Source organism: Aotus nancymaae, unplaced genomic scaffold (genome assembly GCF_030222135.1).
Source record: "Aotus nancymaae isolate 86718 unplaced genomic scaffold, 86718_ANA_hifiasm-v0.15.2.pri h1tg000076l, whole genome shotgun sequence".
NCBI classification, from domain to species: domain Eukaryota; kingdom Metazoa; phylum Chordata; class Mammalia; order Primates; family Aotidae; genus Aotus; species Aotus nancymaae.
In genome coordinates this window covers 21,290,856-21,314,316 of record NW_026988491.1, presented here as the reverse complement: position 1 = coordinate 21,314,316, position 23,461 = coordinate 21,290,856, and the positions used below count along the sequence as shown (strand labels likewise).

The following is a 23,461-nucleotide window of genomic DNA, read 5'->3' as shown; positions in this document are numbered from 1 at the left end:
AACCTTATACCTCATCCGGCCTCCTGGATGTGTATTTCTTCAAAGAAGACAGTAAGATGCTTTGGGATTTCAAACTGTGGTCACTCCCAGAAGCCTGATGCAGCAAGATACTTGTGGTTCCTGGCAGCAGAGGTTACCCTCATTGGTCTGAATGGTCCCAGCACTGACTCTCTTGCTGTCCTTCACCGTAGGACAGTGGTTTTCAACCCAGGAATGATGGGGTCATTGGCTTGGGGAGCTCCCCAGGAGAGAGGAAATTCTTGCATATACTGGAGCTCACCCAGTTCTTAGTCCCGGGTCCCCATTCAAACAAAAGTAGGGTCCCTTCATTTGGTGACCTGAGCCCCCACCAACCCTTAGTCCAGACGAGTGGGTTTTCCCCCAACGAAACACACCCTCTCCACCATTAAACGGGTCCTGCTCCCTGTGCCACCCAAGTGGGTGGCACCCTCAACAGGGGTTGTCAGGTACCCTATACAGGAGCAATCCTACTGGCATGAGGCTAGTGCCCCTCGCAGTCAGAGGTCCCAGAAGCAGCAGCAGGCACCCATATTTGCTTCTCTCTAGACTCCTTGAGTGACATCTCCAGGCACAGGAGCAAATCAGTTGAAAAGGGCCTGAAGTGACCCCAGCAAACTTCAGCAGCCCTACAGAAGAGAGACTTGACTGTTGAAGAGGGACAAGCAGAAAGTGACAGCACCGCCAAGAAAAAGTCCCCACAAAAACCCCACTCGAGGGTCAGCAGCTCAAAGACTGAAACTAGACAAACTCATGAAGATGAGAAAGAATCCATTTAAAAATGCTGAAAACCCAAAGGCCAGAGTGCCCCTTCTCCTCCAAATGACTGCAGCATCTCTCCATCAAGGGCGCAGAACTGGACAGAGAATGAGATGGACAAATTGACAGAAGCAGGTTTCAGAAGATGCGTAATAAAAAACTACAATGAGCTAAAGGAGCATGTTCTAACCCAATGCAAACAAGCTAAGAACGTTGATAAAAGGTTAGAGGAATTGCTAACTAGAATAGACAGCTCAGAGAGGAACATAAACAACCTGATGGAGCTGGAAAACACAGCACGAGAACTTCACGAAGCATACACCAGTATCAACAGCTGAATCGAACACGCGGAAGAAAGGATATCAGTCTGAAGACCACCTTACTGAAACAAGACATGCAGACCAGGATAAAGAATGAAAAGGAATGAACAAAGCCCCCAAGAATATGAGACTTTATAAAATGACCGAACCTATGATTGACTGGAGTACCAGAAGGAGATGGGAGAACGGAAACAAGCTGGAAAACACACTTCAGGATGTTATCCAAGAGAACGTCCCCACCTAGCAAGATAGGCCAACACGCAAATTCAGGAAATACAGAGAACACCATTAAGATACTCCACAAGAAGATCAACCCCAAGACACCCAATCCTGAGATTCTCCAAGGTCGAAACGAAGGAAAAACTGTTCCGGACAGCCAGAGAGAAAGGCCAGGTCACCTAGAAAGGAAAGCCCATCAGACAAACGGCAGACCTCTCAGCAGAAACTCTACAAGCTAGAAGAGGAAGAATCAATATTCAACATTCTTAAAGAAAAGAATTTTCCACCCAGAATCTCATATCCAGCCAATCTAAGCTTCATAAGCAAAGGAGAAATAAAATCCTTTCCAGACAAGCAAATGCTGAGGGATTTCGTTACCACCAGGCCTGCCCTGCAAGAGCTCCTGAAACAAGCAGTAAATATGGAAAGGAAAAACCAGAACCAGCCACTGCAAAAACACACCAAAATACAAAGACCAATGACACTATGAAGAAACTGCATCAACTAGTGTGCAAAATAACCAGATAGCATCATGATGACAGGATCAAATTCACACATAACGATACTAACCTTAAATGTAAATGGGCTAAATGCCCCAATTAAAAGACACAGACTGGCAAATTGGATAAGGTGTCAAGACCCACCAATGTGCTGTATTCAGAAGACCCATTTTAAACACAAAGACATACACAGATCAAAATAAAGGGATGGAGGAAAATATACCAAGCAGATGGAAAGCAAGAACAAAAGCAGGGGTTGCAATCCTAGTCCTTGATAAAACAGACTTTAAACAAAGATCAAAAAAGACAAAGAAAGGCATAATATAATGGCAAAGGGATCGATGCAACAAGAGGAGCTAACTATCCTCAATACACATGCACCCAACACAGGAGCACCCAGATTCCTAAAGCAAGTTCTCAGAGACTTATAAGGAGACTTAGACTCCCACACAATAACAGTAGGAGACTTTAACACCCACTATCAGTATTAGCTCAAGAAGACAGAAAATTAACAAGGATATTCAGGACTTGAACTCAGCTCTGGATCAAGTGGACCTCGTAGACATCTACAGAACTCTCCACTCCAAATCAACAGAATATACATTCTTCTCAGTGCCACATGGCACTCATTCTAAAATCGACCACCTAATTGGAAGTAAAACACCCTTCAGCAAATCCAAAAGAATTGAATTTATAAGTCTTTCAGATCACAGTACAATCAAATTAGAACTCAGGATTAAGAAACTGACTCAAAACCACATAATGTCATGGAAATTTAATAACTTGCTCCTGAATGACTCCTGGGTAAATAATGAAATTAAAGCAGAAAGCAAGAAGTTCTTTGAAACCCATGAGAACAAAGAGACAACATACCAGAATCTCTGGGACACAGCTAAAGCAGTGTTAAGAGGGAAACTTATAGCACTGAATGCCAACATCAGAAAGTTCGAAAGATTTCAAATAGACACACTAACATCACAATTAAAAGAGCTGGAGAAGCAAGAGCAAATTAATCCAAAAGCTAACAGAAGACAAGAAATAACTAAGATCAGAGAAGAACTGAAGGAGACAGAGACATGAAAAACCCTCCAAAAAAAAAAATCAACAAATCCAGGAGCTTATTTTTTGAAAAAGTTAACAAAACAGATAGACCACTAGCTGGACAAATAAATGAGAAAAGAGAGAAGAATCAAATAAACACAATAAAAAGTGATAAAGGGGATATCAACATTGACCCCACAGAAATACAAACTACCATCAGAGAACACTATAAACACCTCTATGAAAATAAACAGAAAATCTAGAGAAATGGATAAATTCCTGGATGCATACACCCTACCAAGACTAAACCAGGAAGAAGCTGAATCCCTGAATAGACCAATAACAAGCTCCAAAATTGAAGCAGTAATTAATAGCCTACCAACCAAAAAAAGCCCAGGACCAGATGGATTCACAGCTGAATTCTACCAGAAATACAAAGAAGAGCTGGTACCATTCCTTCTGAAACAATTCCAAACAATTGAAAAAGAGGGACTCCTCCCTAACTCATTTTATGAAGCCAGAATCATCCTGATACCAAAACCAGGAAGAGACACAACAAAAAAAATAAAACTTCAGGCCAATATCCCTGATGAACATCAGTGTGAAAATCCTCAATAAAATACTGGTGAGCCAAATCCAGGAGCACATCAAAAAACTTATCCACCATGATCAAGTCAGCTTCATCCCTGGGATGCAAGGCCGGTTCAACATACACAAATCAATTAACGTAATCCATCGCATAAACAGAACCAAAGACAAAAAAAACACTGTTATCTCAATAGATGCAGAAAAGGCCTTTGATACAATTCAACAATCCTTCATGTTAAAAACTCTCAATAAACTAGGTATTGCTGGAACATTATCTCAAAATAATAAGAGCTATTTATACAAACCCATATTGTACTGAATAGGCAAAAGCTGGAAGCATTCCCTCTGAAAACCGGTACAAAACAAGGATGCCCTCTCTCACCACTCCTATTCAACACAGTATTGGAAGTTCTGGCCAGGGCAATAAGGCAAGAAAAAGAAATAAAGAATATTCAATTAGGAAGAGAGGAAGTCAAGTTCTCTCTGTTTGCAGACAACATGATTGTATATTTAGAAAACCCCATCATCTCAGCCCAAAAACTTCTGGAACTGATAAGCAACTTAGCAAAGTCTCAGGATACAAAATCAATGTGCAAAAATCACAAACATTCCTTTACACCAACAACAGGCAAGCAGAAAGCCAAATGATGAATGAACTCACATTCACAATCGCTACAAAGCGAATAAAATACCTAGGAACAAGGGATGTGAAGGACCTCCTCAAGGAGAACTACAAACCACTGCTCAAGGAAATATGAGAGAACACAAACAAATGGAAAAACATTCCATGCTCATGGACGGAAAGAATCAAGTAAAAATGGCCATACTGCCCAAAGTGATTCATAGATTCAATGCTATTCCCATCAAACTACCATTGACATTCTCCACAGAATTAGGAAAAAAACTATTTTAAATTTCATATGAAATCAAAGAAGACCCCACAGAGCCAAGACAATCCTAAGCAAGAAGAACAAAGCTGGAGGGGCGGGGCATGCGCGAGACAAAGGGAAGCGAAGCCGGAGCTGCGGGCGCTTTTTCTGCCCGCGGTGTCTCAGATTCATTCTTAAGGAACTGAGAACTTAATCTTCCAAAATGTCAAAAAGACCATCTTATGCCCCACCTCCCACCTCCGCTCCTGCAACACAAATGCCCAGCACACCAGGGTTTGTGGGATACAATCCATACAGTCATCCCGCCTACAACAACTACAGGCTGGGAGGGAACCCGGGCACCAACAGCCAGGTCACGGCATCCTCTGGTATTACTATTCCAAAACCCCCAAAGCCACCAGATAAGCCACTGATGCCCTACATGACGTACAGCAGAAAGGTCTGGGACCAAGTAAAGGCTTCCAACCCTGACCTAAAGTTGTGGGAGATTGGCAAGATTATTGGTGGCATGTGGCGAGATCTCACTGATGAAGAAAAACAAGAATATTTAAACGAATACGAAGCAGAAAAGATAGAGTACAATGAATCTATGAAGGCCTATCATAATTCCCCCGCATACCTTGCTTACATAAATGCAAAAAGTCGTGCAGAAGCTGCTTTAGAGGAAGAAAGTCGACAGAGACAGTCTCGCATGGAGAAAGGAGAACCATACATGAGCATTCAGCCTGCTGAAGATCCAGATGATTACGATGATGGCTTTTCAATGAAGCATACAGCCACTGCCCGTTTCCAGAGAAACCACCGCCTCATCAGTGAAATCCTTAGTGAGAGTGTGGTGCCAGACGTTCGGTCAGTTGTCACAACAGCTAGAATGCAGGTCCTCAAACGACAGGTCCAGTCCTTAATGGTTCATCAGCGAAAACTAGAAGCTGAACTTCTTCAGATAGAGGAACGACACCAGGAGAAAAAGAAGAAATTCCTGGAAAGCACAGATTCATTTAACAACGAACTTAAAAGGTTGTGTGGTCTGAAAGTCGAAGTGGATATGGAGAAAATTGCAGCTGAGATTGCACAGGCAGAGGAACAGGCCCGCAAAAGGCAGGAGGAAAGGGAGAAGGAGGCAGCAGAGCAAGCTGAACGCAGTCAGAGCAGCATCGTTCCTGAGAAGAACAAGCAGCCAACAAAGGCGAGGAGAAGAAGGATGACGAGAACATTCCAATGGAGACAGAGGAGACACACCTTGAAGAAACGACAGAGAGCCAACAGAATGGTGAAGAAGGCACATCTACTCCTGAGGACAAGGAGAGTGGGCAGGAGGGGGTCGACAGTATGGCAGAGGAAGGAACCAGTGATAGCAACACTGGCTCGGAGGGCAACAGTGCAACAGTGGAGGAGCCCCCAACAGATCCCATACCAGAAGATGAGAAAAAAGAATAAATGTTGCCTTGTTTTATGTGTTCTAAATACTTTTTTAAATGATAAAATGTTTTTCGGTTTAAAAAAAAAAAAAAGAAGAAGAACAAAGCTAGAGGCATCATGCTACCTAACTTCAAACTATACTACAAGACTACACCAACCAAAACAGCATGGTACTGGTACCAAAACGGACATACATAGACCAATGGAGCAGAACAGAGACCTCAGAAATAACACCATATGTTTACAACCAACTGATCTTCAACAAATCTGACAAAAACAAGCCATGGGGAAAGGATCGCTCATCCAGTAATTGGTGCTGGGAAAACTGGCTAGACATATGCAGAAAACTATAACTGGACCCCTTCCTTACACCTTATACAAAAATTAACTCAAGACAGATTAAAGACTTAAATGTAAAACCCAAAACCATAAAACCCTAGAAGAAAACCTAGGCAATACCATTCAGGACATAGGCATGGGCAAAGACTTTATGACAAAAACACCAAAAGAAATTGCAAAAAAAAAGCCAAAATTGACAAATGGGATCTAACTAAAGTGCTTCTGCAGAGCAAAAGAAACTATGGTCAAAGTGAACAGGCAACCTACAGAATGGGAGACAATATTTGTAATCTATCCATCTGACAAAGGTCTAATATCCAGAATCTACAAGGAACTTAAATTTACATGTAAAAAACAAACAATCCCATCAAAAAGTGGGCGAAGGATATGAACAGACACTTCTCAAAAGAAGACATTTACATAGCCAGCAAACATATAAGCTCAGCACCACGGATCATCAGAGAAATGCAAATCAAAACCACAATGAGATACCTTCTCATGCCAGCCAGAATGGCGATTACTAAAAAATTAGGAAACAGTAGATGCTGGCAAGGCTGTAGAGAAATGGGAACGCTTTTACACTGCTAGTGAAAATGTAAATTAGTTCAACCATTATGGAAGACAGTTTGGCAATTCCCCAAGGAAGAAATACCATCTGACCCAGCAATCCCATTACTGGGTATATACCCAAAGGAATATAAATCATTCCACTATAAAGACACATGCACATGTATGTTTACTGCAGCACTATTTACAATAGCAAAGACCTGGAACCAACCCAAATGCCCACCAATGACAGACTAGATAAAGAGAATGTAGCATAGATATAGCACAGAATACTATTCAGTCATAAAAAGGAATGAAATCGTGTCCTTTGCAGGAACACAAATGAAGCTGGAAGCCACCATCCTCAGCAAACTGCCAGCACAGGAACACAAAACCAAATACCGCATGTTCTCTCTTATAAGTGGGAGTCAAACAATGAGAACACATGGACACAGAGAGGAACAGCACACACCGGGGCCTGCTGTGCGGTCAGGGGTGAGGGGAGGGTACTTAAGAGGATGGGTCAACAGGTGCAGCCATCCACCACGGCACATTTATGCCTATGTAACAAACCTGCATGTTCTACACATGTATCCTCTTTTCGTTTTTTTTTAGAAGAAAAAATAAAGGACAACCTAGTTATCTAGTTATCTTCACATACTTAGAGCAATGTGAACAGGGAATTGGACTCATCCAATATGTCCCCACTTATGAAAGCCAACGGGTGGAGGTTACAGAGAAAGCTATTCCAGTACAACCAAAGGGCAAAAAATTTTAAGCCACTCTCTTGAGACAGGATTGACTTACAAAAAGATGTACCACCTACTTAATGTATACAACTTGATGAGTTTAGCAAAAATGTTCTAAGCTGTATAATACAGAGATTTTCTTGTTACTGGAAGTCTTCAATGTTCGAACATCAGCATTGTGCCTATGTGAACAGGACACTGACATAATTCAGATGTTAAGATCTGATGCTTAGGGAATCAGCGGGAATGACCCTCTGAATGAGGTCTGCAGTTTTCACAAGCCCTACCAGCTTCTTGTAGGACAGCAGGACAGTGAAATGTTAACGTGGTCCGTGAATAAGCAGCTCTGCAGACAGATGTCAGGAAATGTGGCCTATCTTATTTTGGTCATGGGAATTGATAATATGTATAAGCATCAAAATGCTTTCAAAAGCCCTAGAAAAAAAAAGAACATGACCTCATCCTGTTATTTACCACTTGGCTAACTTCCCTGAGTACTAACTCTTCCCCACCTCGTGCTACTGCCTAAAGCAGACAGCCTCACACACAACGTGCCCCAATAAAATCCACTGTTGTGGAGATGGTGCTATTCTCAGGTTGACTTCTTTTTTTTTTAGAAAGAAAGAAAAAAAAAAGAATGAAGAAGGGGAGGAAAAAGGAAGAGAAAGAGAGAGAGAGAATGAAGAAGAGGAGGAAAAAGGAAGAGAAAGAGAGGGAGAGAATGGGAGTATTGCTTTCTTGTCCAGGCTAGAATGCAATTTAGTAATGAGTTTTGAAAACCTCTTTTGTACCGATAATTATACTTAATGATGTAGTCAGGAAGAAATAAGGGAAGAAAATAACAAACAAGCAGCCAACCAATATTTCATTTAAACCTATGAAATGCTATGCGATTACTGAGGAGTGATTTACTTCCAATTATGTAGTCACTTTTGGAATAGGTGTGAGGTGGTAATGTATGCTTTGTGTATTTGAAGTGGAGAGTTCTATAAATGCTTATTAAGTTTACTTGTTCCGGGTCTGAGTTCAAGTCCTGAATGTCCTTGTTAATTTTCTGTCTCGTTGATCTATAGAATCGTTAGCTCTTCTTGTTACATTGATCCTTTTGCCATTATGTAATGTCCTTCTTTGCCTCTTTTGATCTTTGTTGCTTTAAAGTCTACTTTATCAGAGGCGAGAATTGCATCTCCTGCTTTTTGTTTGTTTATTTTTACTCTCTGTTTGGTTGGTAAATCTTCCTCCTTCTCTTTGTTTTGAGTCTTTGTGTATTGTTGCATGTAAGATGAGTCTGGATGCAGCATACCGATGGGTTTTGGCTTTTTATCCAATTAGAATATATATAAGTTTAATACTGGTATTTGATGCTAGCTGGCTGTTTTGCCCATTAGTTGATGTAAATTTTTCATTGTGCTAATGTTCTTGCTTTTTGATATATTTTTGGAAAGGCTAATATTGGTTGTTCCTTTATATGTATACTGCTTCTTTCAGAAGCTCTTGTAAAGCAGGCCTGGTGGTGGTGAAGTCTCTAAGTACTTGTTTGTTCGCAAAAGATTTAATTTTTCCTTCACTCATACAGCTTAGTTTGGCTGGATAGGAAATTCTGGGTTGAAAGTTCTTTTCTTTAAGGATGTTAAATATTGGTCCCCACTCTTTTCTAGCTTGTAGGGTTTCTGCTGAGAGATCTGCTGTAAGTCTGATAGGTTTCCCTTTATGGGTAACCTGACCTTTCTCTCTGGCTGCCCTTAGTATTTTCTCCTTCATTTCAACCCTAATAAATCTGGCGATTATGTGCCTTGGGGTTGGTCTTCTTGAAGAATATCTCTGTGGTGTTCTCTGTATTATCTGGAGTTGAATATTACCCTGCCTTGCTAGGTTGGGAAAGTTTTCCTGAATGATATCCTGAAGAGTATTTTCCAACTTGGATTCATTCTCTTCGTCACATTCAGGTACACCTATCAAACGTAAATTAGGTCTTTTCACATAGTCCCATATTTCCTGGAGGCTTTGCTCATTCCTTTTTATCCATTTTTCTCCAATCTTGTCTTCTCGTTTCATTTCACTGAGCTGGTCCTCGACTTCTGATATCCTTTCTTCTGCTTGATCAATTCGACTGTTTAAACTTGTGCATGCTTCGCGAAGTTCTCGTGTTGTGTTTTTCAGCTCCATCAATTCACTTATATTCCTCTCTAAATTGTCCATTCTCTCAAGGTTCTTAGTTTCTTTGCATTGGGTTAGAACAAGTTCTTTTAATTCACGGAAGTTTCTTATCACCCACATTTTGAAACCTGCTTCTGTTATTGGAACACACTCGTAATCTATTAAGCCTTGTTCCGTTACTGATGAGGAATTGCGATCCCCTGTAGAGGGAGAGGCATTCTGATTTTGAGTATTCTCTGCCTTTTTAGGCTGCTTTCTTCCCTTCATTATATATTTATCCCTCTGTCGTCTTTGTAATTACCGACTTTCTAACTAGGTCTCTGAGCGGACGTCCAACTTTTTGATTCCTAGCGCCGAAATCTGAGCAATCCACTGCACCGGCCAAAACAGCGGTGTTAAGATTGATGGTGCTTTTCTGCCCGGGAACCTCCGGACTCTGCACCAAGAACTGCCGCTCTAAGGCGCCAGCTAAACCACCACGCCGGCCACAAGAGTCGCCCTGGCGACCCGTGGGGCTCCTCCGCTGGGAATCTCTTGGTCCGTGAGCAACAAATATTCATCTGAAAGTGTGGCATCCTCTCGTTCTCTGCGCTTTCACTGGGAGCTAGGTGCCCGAGCTTCTAGTGATCAGCCATCTTGGATCTCTCTCTCTCAGGTTGACTTCTAACAGGACTGATTCTCCTTCAAGTCCTCCACAGAATTTACCTAATCTTATTAGAAAGAATAACTTCATTCAGTGCTTAGAGAACGGCAGTAAATTTCTTGAAAACGACAGTTTTTGGCTGAGATAAGGGAAAGACTAAATACAACACCAGGCAAGCTTACTCTTCAGTTTACCAAGTAATGACAAAGCATGACCCTGGGCCAGGCCCGGCACCAAGCCCAAATCCCTCCCCTGAGATACCCTCCAAACCAAAGTGTGCAGGAACAAGGCATGGGGCCATAGACTGCTTCCCAGTGGGGAGGCGCAGGGACAGAGGAGGAGCTGCCGTGCTGTCACAGAGCAAGCAGGCGGCAGCAGCAGGAGGCCCACGGCAGGTTCAGAGGGCCAGAGGCCTCCGTCCCAATCCCAAAGGCAGGAGCATGATAGTTAAAGAACGGTAAGCAGGGTGATGACACCACCTGCAGGAGAAATTCCAATCTGCTTCACATTCCCCAGAGCCCTCCCCTCAGCTACAGCTGGACCGACCCACCTATGGCGCACACTGGAGCACACCCAACAGGCTCCAGCCGATTCTCTCCACTCACCCCCAAACCACCAGCAGGCCTCCCCTCCATGCAACACCCTCTCCCTTCATCTTCCACCCTCCCACCCACCAAACAAGCCTCATCCACAGAGGCCCTTCCTTCTCTCCACAAAGCTGGAATTCTGTTTTGCTGGGTCTCTCAGCACGGATGAGATCCCTACAGGGCAGGGAGTATGACTCACAAATACATCTTTGTATCCTCACTGCCCAGCACCAGGCAGCTTAAGAAATGTTTTCCGAGTAAATGAGCGAACAAATCAATGAGCAAATGACTGAATTCATGAGTGAGCAAACAAGTGAATACATTACAAAGAGAAATGGCCACAGTCTTGTTAGAACTGCCCACCGACCTCTAAAGCATCTAGAAAGTCTGAAGCAGAAAAACCTTGGCAAATCAAACACGGGGGAAGCAGGATTGCGTGCTTTGAGAGAGACAGCATCCGAAGGTCCAAATAAATTACTGTGTGCCCAGGGGCACTTCAATTCAAAAACACTGATACAGAGGAAAAGAAGGGCAAAGAGTAATCAAGTCAACAGCGGCTATCAAACTGCACGAGGCCAGCAGGGAACCGCAGGGGCAAGCAAGACAATGTGAGTGAACAAGGGACCGCCGCGCAGCTCCTTTTAACACTGAGTCCTCGCCCCAGGGCTCCTGCCGTGGAAACCACACAAGAAAGGTGGTCAAGAATTACGTGTCAGGGGTGTGCCTCACAGGTTAGTAACTACGATAAATAAAAAACAGCATCAAAAACAAAACTGGAAACAACTTAAACACCCATTAAATAGAATGTCTTCAGAAACGTTTCACCCACAAGCAAACTGAAGAAATGAATGTATTTTAATGAATATTACAAAGCCATTAACGGTCATGTTTTCAAAGAAAATTAGTGTCATGGGAAAATACATTATTTAAAATAAGTAAAAACAGGCTGCACTTGGTGGCTCACGTCTGTAATCCCACCACTTGGGAGGCCAAGACGGGTGGATCACTTGAGGTCAGGGGTTCAAGATCAGCCCAGCCAATGTGGTGAAACCCCATCTTTACTAAAAATACAAAAAAAAAATTAGCCAGGTATAGTGGTGGGCAACTGTAATCCCAGCTACTTGGGAGGCTGAGGCAAGAGAATTGCTTGGACCTGGGAGGTGGAGGTTGCGGTGAGCCGCGATCTCATCACTGCACTCCAGCCTGGGCAACAGAGCAGGACTCCATCTCAAAAATAATTAAAAATAAAATAAGTAAAAATAGATATATAATTAGATACACTGTTTGATCTCAAGTCTATGTAAAAAGGAAAACACACACACAAGCCTCCCAAAAAGACAAAGAAGATAAGCTTTTCTAACATCCTGGGGAAACCAGGGTGGCAGTTTACATGGGTTTTTATCCTTCTTCCTGAGACTGGTCTTGGGAGGTTGCACAGCAGGCAGAAGAGACTGTGCCCAGTGGCCTCACACATTCCTAAGTTTGAGTCCTGGCTCTGTGATGTCAAAATCTCGGAACATCAGGCTTGTTTTTTAACCCCTTCAAGCCTCAGTTTCCTCATCTGTCAAACAGGAATAAAAACAGTGTCCACTTCACCAGGCTACTGTGAGGAATGATGAAGAAAATGCATATCAAGGACTCCACACCACACACCTGGCACATAGCAAGCATTAAAATACATTAGATGCAGCCACGCATGGTGACTCACGCCTATAATCCCAGCACTTTGGGAGGCCGAAGTGGGCGAATCAAGAGGTCAGGAGTTCGAGACCGGCCTGGCAAATAAGGTCTTGAACTCTTTTTAGTAGAAACCCTGTCTCTACTAAAAACATGAAAATGAGCAGGGCGTGGTGGCATGCTCCTGTAGTCCCAGCTACTCAGGAGGCTGAGGCAGAAGCATTGCTTGAACCCGGGAGGCAGAGGTTGCAGTGAGCTGAGACAGAGCCACTGCCCTCCAGCCTGGGCAACAGAGCAAGACTCCATCTCAAAAAAAAAAAAAAATACGTTAGATGCTATTATTTTTCTTATTATTACTCTCAGTAGTTGCTAAATTTCAAACACTAAACATCTGTAATTTTAAATTATATTTAAGAGTAGCAAAGATGAACAGAAGTAAACATTCTCTAAGAAGGGAAGGCTGGTGCCCCTGCCATGCCAGCCGGTGTGTGAAAGGAGCCCGGGTATGCACTGACTAAGCAAGGGCTACGGGAAGGTGGAAACCAGCACCAGCTTTCTGGTCCCCACCAAGGCTCCTGGAAGGAGCACCAGGGCTCAGCCTCCTGCGTCTTCCTCCTAAGATCCCGGTGTCCAATCCACGCCACCTTCCCAGATACCGTCTGCATCTGTAGATCTGATGTCTTGCCCATAAGGTGCCCCCGCCTTCATGGAACACCCTGCCCCAGTCCTGGGTCAAGGAGGTGGCTCGGTCTCTGGTGCCCAGCGCAGACACAATACCTTCTCTGCAGCTACTCTGGCCCGTGAAGGCCCACCTGCTCCCACCCCCAGCCATATCCCCAGCAGAATTCATTACTTGTTTATCTGTGTTTCCACAGAACTTTTTTTTCCCAGATAGACTGTAGAAATTTATTAAAATTGGAAACACTGTGGCTGGGCACAGTAGCTCATGCCTGTAATCCCAGCACTTTGGGAGGCCGAGGTAGATGGATCACAAGGTCAAGGAATTGAGACCATCCTGGCCAACATGGTGAAACCCCATCTCTACTAAAAATACAAAAATTAGCTGGGCGCGGTGGCACATGCCTGTAATCCCAGCTATTCAGGAGGCTGAGGCAGGAGAATCATCTGAACCAGGGAGTCGGAGGTTGCAGTGAGCCATGATCGTGCCGCTGCACTCCAGCCTGGTGACAGAGGGAGACTCCATCTCATGAATGAATGAATGAATGAATGAAAGAAAAAAATTGGAGACATTGTTTAATCTTCTTGTGCCATGAGACTCCATAGGCTATCTACTGCGAGACAGATAGTCCACTGTCCACTGGGAGGCTGAGGATCACTTGAGCCCAGGATTTTGAGGCTGTAAGTGAGCCTCAAAGAGCCACTGCACTCCAGCCTGGGTGAGCAAGACCCTTTCTTTTTTTTTTTTTTAATTTATTTATTTTATTTAATTGCATTTTAGGTTTTGGGGTACACGTGAAGAACATGCAAGATTGTTGCATAGGTACACACACAGCAGCGTGATTTGCTGCCTTCCTCCCCTTCACCTATATCTGGCATTTCTCCCCATGCTATCTCTCCCCAACTCCCCACCCACCGCTGTCCCTCCTCTATTTCCCCCCAACAGACCCTAGTGTGTTGAACAATGAGAACACATGGACACAGGGAGGGGAGCAAGGCCCTTTCAAGGGGTAAACCACATGCTTGCTTGCTACCACAGAACTTCTCACAATTGCTTAAGAGCCCTCGCCCTTCCTGGCTCTACCATAATTATCTGCAGCAGACCTGTCTCTCCATTAAAGCAGAAGGCTTCAGGTCCCCTGTGCCTCACCTGGCAGGAGCTCACTACATATTTTAATTGAAAGAAATAATCTGAAATAATTTTCACTATTATTAAAGCATTCTTCTTCTACCCCAGGAAAATGGAAAAGCCAACAAAAAGTTAAAATAAAAATAAGTTTCTGCCTCCCAAGAAAAGTCAGCTGCACTGGCCAAGGCGAATTTAGAGTCTTGCTCAAAGTAACTGTGAATTAAATGCTGCATACTAAAGATGAAAAAATGACTTTGCTAAGTAGATTTTATTCTTTAATACTTGGCTTAGGTAATAGGGACGGCATTTTCAAGCACAGAAGGCCCAGGCCTAGAAAAGTTTTAATGACATCTGATGGAAGCAGCATACATAAGGAAATCTGTGTCTTACGAATTCAATATACACTTTATTGAGGAAATAACCATGAATAAATGGAAGAAAAGAGTGTACTTTAGTGAAGTATTTAATGGTCTGATAAGCAAATGAAATACAGAAAGACCTGGGAGCTGCCCGCAAGATGAGGAGTGGACCAGGGGACAGTGGCGGCCGCATGAATCACCAGGCAGACAGCTCCAGACACGACCGACTCTATCAATAACCAGGAAGAGACCACACACACCAGAAGATCAACTGCAGCACGGGAACAGCCAAAAGCAGCATGAAATGGCTTGAAAGAACCCAAGAAAGACAAATGCTAAGATTAAGTCAAAACAAGCAAATTTCAGCTTACAAGGATTAGGAAACATTTTGTTGTAAACTGAATGGTACTCCATAAATCTGACAAGTATGCTACTAAAACAAGGATCAGTAAAGTCATCCCAAAGTTTGAGTTACCTGGCTGACATCTTTAACTAAAATCCATTTCCGTTAAACACAGTGAGCCTTCTGCCAATTCCTCAATCACCTTCATGGAAAACCCATTTCAAAAGCCCCTTCGAGCCAGACCAAAGCCACACACAGCCAGCAGAAAGGCAGCAGGGGCAGTCCCCGCAGGGGTGGGTGGTGTGAGGACCACTGGGAAGAGTGGCTGAAGAGGCTCTGAGGCCAGGCAGCCCACAGTGTGACCAACACGTGGGAGGCCCAGGGCCTGCAAGCTTCAAATGTCAGCCTCACATCTGGGCCCCTGTGATCCCCATGATTCATGGGTGCTCTGTGTCTCCTCAGCACCACAAGCCCGCCCAAACAGCCTTATTATCCTTGTGCCTGCTGTGCCCACAGAGTGTGCAGAGAAGCCAGCAATGGTGCCAGGGAACGAGCAGGCAGGAGGAGGCAGCGGCAGGGGAGCAGAAGCTGCCACCAGACCCAGAAACAGCATGAGGGAGTTGCAAACAGCTACAGCTCAGAGCACAGCTAATTCACCTGCTGCTGAATTTCAAAGTGTCACCTCCACATCACTTCCAGCCCTACAGCAGGATCATCACAAAGCACCAGAAGCCAATTAACCTCCCCAAAGCACAGCTCTGATCATTCCACTCCCTGCCCAAAACCTTCCGGGGCTCCCAACTACAAACGGAACAAAGACTTCCAGACCTCGGCAACCACCTGCACCAATTCCTTGATTTTACTGATGAGGAAACTGAGACTACGGCGGGATTAAGTGGCTGGACGTCTGAGGGTGGCGGAGGCAGGATCTGAGCCCAGGATCTCAGCACCTCGTCTCCATCCCCAGTGGCTTTCTCACAGCACCATCGCTGCCTCAAATCAAATGCCTCCACCTGGCGGGCCAGACCTTCCAAGAACTGACCCCAGCTGCATTTTTGGCTTTTCCTACCACTGCCTTCTTCTCACACTGTCAGTCCTGCAGGGCGGCAGACTGGACGCTGGCTCTCCCGGACACAGCTGGCCTGGAATGCTGGTTGCACTGGCCGGGAGACCCTGAGCCAGGCACTGAGCTGCTGTACCCTCCTGGAATCGCAGGGGCACTGCACACAACGTGCTCAGCACACAGCTCGACACACCCTTGTGACTGTTGCTGCTGCTGCCACCCTCGCCACTCAGACTCTGTTCTCTCTGCCTCCTCCCCTCAACTCTCCGCTTAAGTGACTCCCTCCCTGGGAGAGTCTTGCCCCATCTCCCGCCACGGAAATCACACCCATAAGACAAGATGTACCCACAAATGCCAGCCCTCAGGAGCCCACAGAACTCAAGGGCTCATCACCGTCCAGCACGTCCAGGACCTGGCACGGCAGGCACCTACTCGTGTGTGATGGATGAATGAAGGGATGGAAACCTGCTTTCTTGTCACCTTTGTCTCTCTGCTGGCTCCACCCCACCCCAGAATCTGTCCCTGACAGCTCCTCACCACTCCACCCAATGGGACTTCCTGACCAGGCCACTGACACGCAGCAAAGTACCAAAGCCTTTCCACGTGGCCCGCCACCTCCACTGCCTGCACCTGGGCAAACAAGCTCATCAGTTATCCGACGCCCACTGGCCCCTGCCCACAGGAATCTGAGGCCAGTCTGCTGCCCTGCACCCAGGCAACTTGGTAATCAGCCTGTCCTAGATGACAGCCGAGTGATGGACTCTTGACACACAGCCTGGCCTGTGCCAGTCATGCTCCCCAGAGCAAGCCCTGCCTCTGTAATCACCCTGCATGTGAGGGTACAGCTTCTCAGCAGTTCAGCCGCCCCACAGCACTCATGTGAGGAGGACAAAAGGAATGATTTGATGTCTCCTACCTTCCAGGAGGATCTGAGTCCTTGATGGAAGAGTGTATCACCACGGAGTGTCCAGATGGGTCAAAAGCAGAGTTATCTCCTCATTTGATTATAAGAACAAAAATCCTCCAATGATATAACTATTGTTTTTGATTTTTTTTTTTTTTTTTTTTTTGAGACAGAGTTTCGCTCTTGTTATCCAGGCTGGAGTGCAATGGCGCGATCTCGGCTCACCGCAACCTCCGCCTCCTGGGTTTAAGCAATTCTCCTGCCTCAGCCTCTCCAGTAGCTGGGACTACAGGCTGCGCCACCATGCCCAGCTAATTTTTGTATTTTTAGTAGAGACGGGGTTTCACCATGTTGACCAGGATGGTCTCAATCTCCTGACCTCGTGATCCACCCACCTCGGCCTCCGAAAGTGCTGGGATTATAGGTGTGAGCCACCAAGCCCGGCCGTAATTATTGTTTTTTAACAAACTCCTCCCAAAGATGAATATCTGCCTATTCTTTTGCATGAGGAAAGCCTGAGGTGGGGGTTGTGCAGCAGTGTGGAGGCACCAAATGCTGCTGAACCGTTTGCCACTCAACAGCTTATTGTATGTTATTTGAACTGTACCTCAAGTTTTTCAAACAGAATATTCTACTTAAAAATTTCATGACTTCATGCCATTTTCACACTAGTAATAAAATATGATTATGCATATATACTAAATCTCACCTGTTTTCATGCTCACATATATATATATTTATTTTGGGGGGGAGATGAGAAAAGGGGCACATAACACTAATATGTTTTCATTTGTATTTTTAAAAGAATGGGGTCAGACAAGCGCGGTGGCTCACACCTGTAATCCCAGCACTTTGGGAGGCAGAGGTGAGTGGATTACCTGAGGTCAGGAGTTCGAGAACAGCCTGTCCAACATGAAGAAACCTCGTCTCTACTAAAAATACAAAATTAGCTGAGTGTGGTGGCATGCTCCTGTAATCCCAGCTACTTGGGAGGCTGAGGCAGGAGAATTGCTTGAACCCAGGAGGTGGAGGTTGCGGTGAGCTGAGATCGTGCCACTGCACACCAGCCTGGGCAACAAAAGCAAAACTCTGTCTCCAAAAAAAAAAAAAAAAAAAAAAAGAATGGGGTGGAGTGAGAAATCTATTAACACGTGTCTATATAAATCTACTGGAATATGTGTGCAACACTTCTGAAAGGAGACAGAAATAGAAGAGTTGCTCAGGGAGCAAAGGAGATTTGTTTGTCAGCCTGCAGGCCCTGAGGACCCACTGTAAATGTTTTAACTTTGTATAATGTAGCGTTTCCAATTAGAAACAGGGGTAAATCAAGTAGAAATCAATGTTACCAGTTCCTGCACTGCACATGGTGAGCCCTTGAGCATCCCCCGACCCCGCCTCCCCCGCCCCTTGCCTCCAGAACACCCAGGAACATCACTTCTGTTTGCAGGAGCTGATGTGACACATTTTAAATAGTCTCAAACAAGTTTCAATTTTGATTAAGCATATAAATGAAATTTTGCCTTAGATATACCATTTTAATAAGAATTTTAAGTAAAGATCATTTTCAAAACATTATACAGCCATTAAAAATGATGGTTATGAAGATAGCAGCATGGGAAAGGCTGATGATGTAACGTTAACTGGAATAAAAGGACAACGAACGCCATCTGTAGCTTCATGGCCTCCATGGAAAACCTGGGGAGGGGGAGGACGCGAAGGAAAAAGATGGTAAGGACGCAGCAGCCGGGAGGGGCTCCATGCTGACCACACCGCGGATGGCCTCATCACGCCTCCCAAGCACTGTGGAGCTCTGTCATTACCCCATTCTCAGATGAAGACACTGCTGTGAGGGAAGCAGAGGAACAGTGACACGGGGGAGCCACTGAGGGGAAAACGCAAACGCAGAGCCACACGGTTAGAAAAGCTCACCCCTGGCTCAGGGAGGGATCAGGCTGAGCTGCTACTGGATGGTAGTGACAATGACTTCCCTAGTAAATTTACCTAAGAAACAAAGTAAAACCAGACAGAGAGGAACATGTATGCCCCAAAGGAAGAAGAGAAAAGTCTAGCTGAGGAGTCAGTGAACCCCATCAAATGACGAGTGTCTACTACGTGACACTCACTACAAGGGACTTGGGGACAGAGCAGGGCCAGCAAGGACCTGGGTGTGGCTGGGCCCTGAACACACCGAATGGGTGTGCCAGCGGGCATTGGTTCCCTCCACCCCAGGCCTCTGCATTTGGCAGTTCTAAGTGGCCAGGGGGCTGCCTTTCTTGAGAAAGTCCTTCCTTGACGAGACTCCAGGGCAAGGCCGAGTTGGCTAGAGCTTTCATCTTCGTCCCTCACATTATCACTCTCTTCTGAGGCTGTGCTTGCCTTTCAGTGAACACAATGAACACACACAGGCACATGCAAATGTAAGCACCCACCACCCATGAGGCCAAAGTGCCTGCTGTGCTACGGAAACACAGGCTGCAAGGCCAGTGCCTGGCCACTAGAGGGAGACGCTGAACACCGAAGGCCGGACAGAGAGAACCAAGGGCCCTCCTGGCCTCAGCTCCTGGGCACCTGGCCTCAGCTCCTGGGCGCCTGACCCCAGCTCCCACACCAGAAGCCAGGGTCACTGATGAGGCCCACAGGAGAGAAAACAGCCCCCTTCCTCCGGCCTCCAAGAGCACCGAGAACACCCACTGTCTACACTAACCACCAAAGGCTGCGAGCCCAGCCCAGGGTGACCCCGGTTCCCAGCCAGCTCTGCCCTCACTGTGGGGCTGGAGGGCGGCCACCTGCCAAACCTCAACTCAGGTTCCTCAGCTGTAAACCAGCGACAAGGCCAGCAACCTGGGGCACACAGGAAGGGGGTGGGGGCGCAGTGGGTGTCTTTTGATGATGACAACAGAGTCTCTACAGCACAGTGCCCAGCACGGAGTAAAGGCCCCCAAATGGCAGTAACTGTGCGACTGTTTAAATACACTGCTGTCCCTGGCTCTCTGTTTCGTGAGGATGTGATTTTTTCTCCCCAGTGAAATGCCATGTCTTGAGCGTGTTCTGATTTCTGTGTCTATTCCTGCAGACCCCAGGCTCTAAGCTATGGGGGTCCTGGCTCTCACCTTCTCCAGTGTACCCAGCTCCAGATCCAATCAGCCCCCGACTCGCCCAGCCCATGCCATCCGCATCCCCAACTCCGGTCCTCTGTTTCTGGCCCCTAGTCTCCCACCCTACTCTGACCCGCCCCCACCCCTCCCAAGAGCTGCCCAAGGACTCCACCCAGCCCATGGCCACAGCAACGCTCTGCTCAGAGGCAGCCATCGGCTCCTTCTTCCATAGAACAGCAGCCGCTTTCCCACGCTCTGCACCGCGCTTTACTCCCCTGGTTCAAAACCTCCCAGAGGCTTCATGCTGTGCTCAAAGTAAAAGCAGAGCTGCTAATCCCGGACTTCTCAGCCCTGAGGACCAGGTCCCTGGCTGTCTTACGGGCCTCTCCCCCCGCCCCACTGAGCCACCAGGCCAGAGCCTCAGCCATTCCTCAAGCACATGAAGCTCTATCGCCCGCACAACCTTTGCACCTCTGGTCCTCTCCCTAGAATGCTCGTGCCCCCTCTTCGAATGCCTGCCTCCATCCAGATCTCACCCCAGAAACAGCCAACTGCAAAGCAGCTCCAGCCTCTACCCTTCCACACGGTTTCACTGCCCGCAGACACTTCCTGCCTTCTGATGGCTGCCAGGGTACCGAGCGAGCTCCATCTGTTTCCTTACACGAGAATGTCAGCTCCTGGAGGGCAGAGCCCTTGCAAGCCTGACTGCCTGTTTCTCCCAGTGCCCACGACCACAGCAGGTGCTCAACAGATACTGAATGAATGAGTGACTCTTCACTCACATTTCTTCCAACCTTCACAAGGACCCTGAGGGCAGGTCTCATGTCCCCTGTACAGCTGACGAGACAGGGAGGTTGAACCACTTCACGAGTGAGGACACGGCCAGCCATCACACTGAGGACTAACTCCAAGGCTGCGCCTGCTGCCTCCTGTCACCAAGGGCCCAGGCCCCTTCAGGGCTGCCCTGCAGCCACAGACACCAAGGGGGCACCTACTCCTCATACCTGTGCTGCAGAGGCGCACACCTCCAAACTTTTGTTCATGCCCTCCCAGCCCCAAAACACCATCTCCCCCGACCTCCATCTATCAGCATGCTCTCATAAAGCCCAGACTGGCTGCCCAGCACTTGGGGGAAGAGGAACATGACCATGGCCTGGCCCCACTCCTTGAAGGAAGGGGAGTAGTGCCTTGTGCCCTACCATCTGAAAGCCATGAGGGCCAGAGCTGAGCTCCACACACAGTCTGCCCTCCAAGGCCCCACGCCTGCGAGGCGGGCCCCAGACGGTCCTCGGGAAACTGCGTGCTCTGCATGCCACCAAATCGCACTGCCATTCACCAGACACACGTGACCAACATGAGTGTCATTTTCCAGGGCTTCAAAGCAGGCAGTCTTTCTTTGAGTAAATATTGAGCCAATGCTAAGAGTAAAATGAGCTGTTAAGTTCTATTTGCTACTTTCATCCCCAGGCTCATAACAGAGCATAAGCTAAACAAAGAAAAAGAACACTCCACTGGACGGAATGATATGCGGCAGGGAGGCTCACTTCTGCAGGCGCTTCGCACACCGGTGATCTGCTTTTCCGACATGGGCAAATATTTGCCACTTCCGTCTTTCACGTAATGTGAAGATAGCGCATTCGGCTGTCTTCTGAAGCTATCTTAACTACCTTATAAAAACAGGCAATTTACTGGCTATGTTTTCTCTTGCCACTAAATACAAATGCAGTAATTGCGTAACTTTGAAAGCTCTGCTTTTAGCGTTTTGGGGTTTAAATTTGATATATTTACATAGAATTATAAAGAAAGAAAAAAACCCACAGTCCCCTCAACCTAACAAAATCACTTGATTTTGACATTAAAATCTAGCCCTACATACTCACCTCTTCCCACGAGTCTTGAAACCTTTACTTTTAAGTATGATTTTAATTTCCAAAAGTTGCTTCAATTACAAAGTCCACCAGAAGATTCCAGGCGGGTTCTACTGACCCAACACAGGGTTCCCATCAGGCAAGTCTCGCTTTCACCAGCTGCCTCCCTGCCACCTGCCTATCACTGCGACCACGGGACACTAGCAGGAAAACATCTGTAAGTCACTTGACTCGCCCATGACCACGAAAGTCACCATATACATCAACAGCGCAAAAATCGAAGGAATAAAAAGGCAAATTCAAGTGAGCATAAGAACAGCCATGAAGATAATGAACATTTTTGAGTGTTCAGTATGTGCTAGGCACTCTCTTAAGCGTGTTATACATAGCATCTCATTTAATCTGCAAAGGGAGCACTGCTTTCATCATGTCTATCACACACACAGGAACTCTGAGGCGCAGGATCATCACCAGCTGGCTCAAGGTCACAAGGCAAGTAACCAGTGGAGCCAGCTCTCCACGCAGGCAGCCCGGCTCCAGGACCTACCGTCCCAGGCGCAATGTGGTTCTGCATCCACACACCACCCTGGAGGCATGAGAGCCAGCAGAGAAGGGACAGTGGCATGCTGGAAGAGGAGGTGGCCAAGATGGGTACCTCAAGCACAGGACTAGACTCCTGTAGGCACGATCTACCTTCATGCCCTGTCTCGGTGGGTGGTGCTTCCACCTACCTGGTGCTCTAGCCAAAATCAGAGCCATCCCCACACTGCCTCCTCACCCCACCCAGGCCTAGGGAGGCTCTGTGAATCTCATCATCACAGCAGGAAGCTGAGATGCCTGAAGAAAAGTCCTCAAGTTGTTTGTAATAATAGTAAATTAGGAAGAACCTGCCTGCCCATCCACAGGGTCTGGTGCAGTCGAGTGCGGGACACCCACAGGATGGCGTGGTACAGGGCACTCTAAAGACTAAGGCGGTTCTCCACCGACACCATGGGAACATACATCATCCCTTTAAAAAGTGCGGCGCACAACCGCCTTCCTGTACAGCGGGGAAGAAAATACACTGTAGAGATGCACAGGCCCCAGGGCACCTCTCCACAGAGCACTCCATCACCAGAGGAGAGAGGGAGCGCTTAGCGGGAAGGGCAGGCAGACGCCACCTCATCCAAGCAACCGGAGTCCACACCACCACTGTTAGGATCCAGCAGCACCACGCACCCCACTGTGCTGACCCAGAAGAACACAAATCCCATCAGTGATGTTCCTGCCAAAAATTATCAACCAGAATCTCATCGTGGGAAAGCATCGGACCCAAACAACCCAAGGGACATCCCACAGAATAACTGGCCTGTGCTCTGCTCAAGTGTCAAGATGGAAACAGAGTCAGGCAAAGCTGCCATTCCAGGTGGATGGAGAAGACAGAGGCATGACACCTGAATGGAACTCACGGTCCCCACTGGAGTCTGGACTAAGAAAAAAGACAGCAAGGACATCACCGCGACAACCAGCAGAATGGGAACGTGGACTGTGGATTATAGTAATAAACGTGTTGAAACAGTACTGCGCCAAC

At 46.5% G+C, this 23,461-nt stretch overlaps 1 protein-coding gene and 1 pseudogene across 6 annotated transcripts in view; one reads left to right on the top strand and one right to left on the bottom strand.

Moving 5' to 3' along the window:
* TBC1D22A (TBC1 domain family member 22A) overlaps positions 1-23,461 on the bottom strand; it is a 383,821-nt gene that overhangs the window by 328,245 nt on the left and 32,115 nt on the right. The gene's annotated exons all lie outside the window — the stretch shown is intronic.
* LOC105715186 (SWI/SNF-related matrix-associated actin-dependent regulator of chromatin subfamily E member 1-like) lies at positions 4,447-5,835 on the top strand (annotated as a pseudogene).